Genomic DNA, 2,211 nt, shown 5'->3' on the forward strand with positions numbered 1-2,211 from the left:
ACACACACACACAAACACACCATATTCACTGCAGTACAAAGTTCTCATTTTGTAAAGTTGCACAACCTTAACTTCAGAGCAGATAATAACATATAGACAAGGTAAGGTATAAATCCAGCCTCAGTTTCTTTTAAGAGAATGAATAGCATATTAAAAGCATTAAATCTGTGGTCAGGTAATATAATAGGTATTACTCTCTGGTCAGTCCACCTATTCCCTACTTTGAGTTACTGTCCTGTTCTTCATAATTTACTCTGCTTTAATCCAGCATATTTATTCTAAAATCCTCTCTTTGAATTCCCTGGATCTTTGGGAAAGTGGGGGCATTTTCCTGTTAGGGTTACACTGGCTACCATTCGCCTCCATCTGCTGAACCCAGGTTCTTCTCCTCCTCCATTGTTTACTTCTTTCCTCTCCCTTTTCCTCTCCTTCCTCCTCCTTTTTTTCCTTTCTCTTTTTCCACCTCCTCTTCCTCCTTTTCTTCTTCTTCATCTTCATCTTCATCTAGCTCCCCCTCCTTCCTATGATCCTCTTTCTTCTCTTTCCTATCCTTTTTTCCCTAAGGCACCTTACCCAAGTCCTTACATTCTAGTTCATCTTATTTGTTTCAGTCACTCCTGAATCAAAGTTTTCCTATTCTTTCCTATAAATTTGCATGGTTTCTTCCTGCTTCCACTGCTCTTCCCAACCATAAACTTATGTGATAGAGTCACCATGGAGATCATATTTCTACTTTAAAGATCATCACTTCCTTTCTCTAAATATCTGGTACATAGTCCATGGCCCCAGGTACAAAATTCCCAGACTAAATAATCCTCTGTTTTACTATGTTTCCTTTTTAATTATAGTCCAATCTCTCTAGATGCCAAATATACTAGTTATCCCCAATCTCCTTTGATGTTTTTTTTTTCAAACAAGTTTGGCCTGTGTAGGATTTTTTTTTTTTTAATACATAGGCAGCTGGGATAGCCAGGACACATCTAGCAACCTATGGGGAGACCAGTGGTGAGTCTAGGGGGCCAGAGGCAGATAGATGGTCAATAGTATACTTAAGAGAATTCTGGGCACCAACAGGGCCCTTGGTCGAGGCTGATAGAACCTAGATGGGCAGAGCCCCCACACACACACACATCCAGAGACTTCTCTAATGCCCTAAAGTCCAAGAAGGTGGAGTTGGGGAGATGCAGCTGGGAGGGATCAGCTGCTTAAGACATGAGCCAGCATTGGGGGCCATGGTCCCTGGTGGAGGATGTCCAGTTACTTGAAGCCTCTGGCTCAGAGATGATCTCATCACTTAATCTTCAGTGGATGAATCATTCCTGCATCGGTTGTGGACCTCTGGAGAGACCTGAGAAGCTCCATGGACGTTCAGCAATGTCCGACTATGAGCCAAAGTCTGAAGGACTTCTCGAGTCAAATTGGCTGCTGTGTCCAGGGCTCGTCCACTCAGGTCATTCACCAGGCTGTCCATGGAAGCCTGATGTCTTAGGAAGATGGGGCGGATCAGGCGACGATACAAGATCTGGGAACCATTACAGGCCATTGGAAGCATGCACTGCAGCAAGAAGACACACTTCCCTACATAGTAGAAGGAGAACCAGAAAAGGAAGATGTCAGAGAAAAACTCAGCCAGGCCAAATATGCTGTACACCACCCAGGAGGTGAGCCAAGTGGTATCGTCATCTTTGTTGGGGCTTTCAATGGCCTTGATGGAGACGTATGCTGGGTAGATGAATCCGATGAGATTTCAGATCAGGGAGGCACCATAGCCAAAGATGAGATAAAGGCCCAGGAAGGCAATGAAACCTGTGGCCAGGTAATACTTTGGGACGCCGGAGAGCTCCTCCAGCTTCCCCAGGAAGTCGGTGATGATGTTTTTCTGCTCCAGGAACCTCTGGAAGCGCTGCTTGAGGCTGGCCATGGCCGCTGGGCTCGGGACGGGGAAGGGCCGGAGGCTCCGAGCTCCTCGGCTGCTCCCTGTCCGGGCGCCCGGTACCTCGGGCTCCGCATCCCTCCCTCCCTCCCACCTCGTGCTCCAGCAACTGCTGGAGTCCTTTGATGTTTTTGGTTGGAGTTAGAGGTGGGTGAGAGGGGAGTGTTCCCTTTGCGGCAAGAATTTACAAAAGAACGTCCCAGTGATTACTGAAAATTATTGAAGTCAATGGGGAAAGAACCCTAAACTGGCATATCTGAACTTTGGACTTAGCAACA

The 2,211-nt window shown here is 46.3% G+C and overlaps 1 pseudogene; it reads right to left on the reverse strand.

Annotated features, from left to right (window-relative positions):
• Window positions 1–1,131: 1,131 nt before the first annotated feature.
• LOC141514131 (receptor expression-enhancing protein 6 pseudogene) lies at window positions 1,132–1,955 on the reverse strand (annotated as a pseudogene).
• Window positions 1,956–2,211: the final 256 nt, after the last annotated feature.

This window comes from Macrotis lagotis, chromosome 1, assembly GCF_037893015.1.
Source record: "Macrotis lagotis isolate mMagLag1 chromosome 1, bilby.v1.9.chrom.fasta, whole genome shotgun sequence".
Lineage (NCBI taxonomy): Eukaryota > Metazoa > Chordata > Mammalia > Peramelemorphia > Peramelidae > Macrotis > Macrotis lagotis.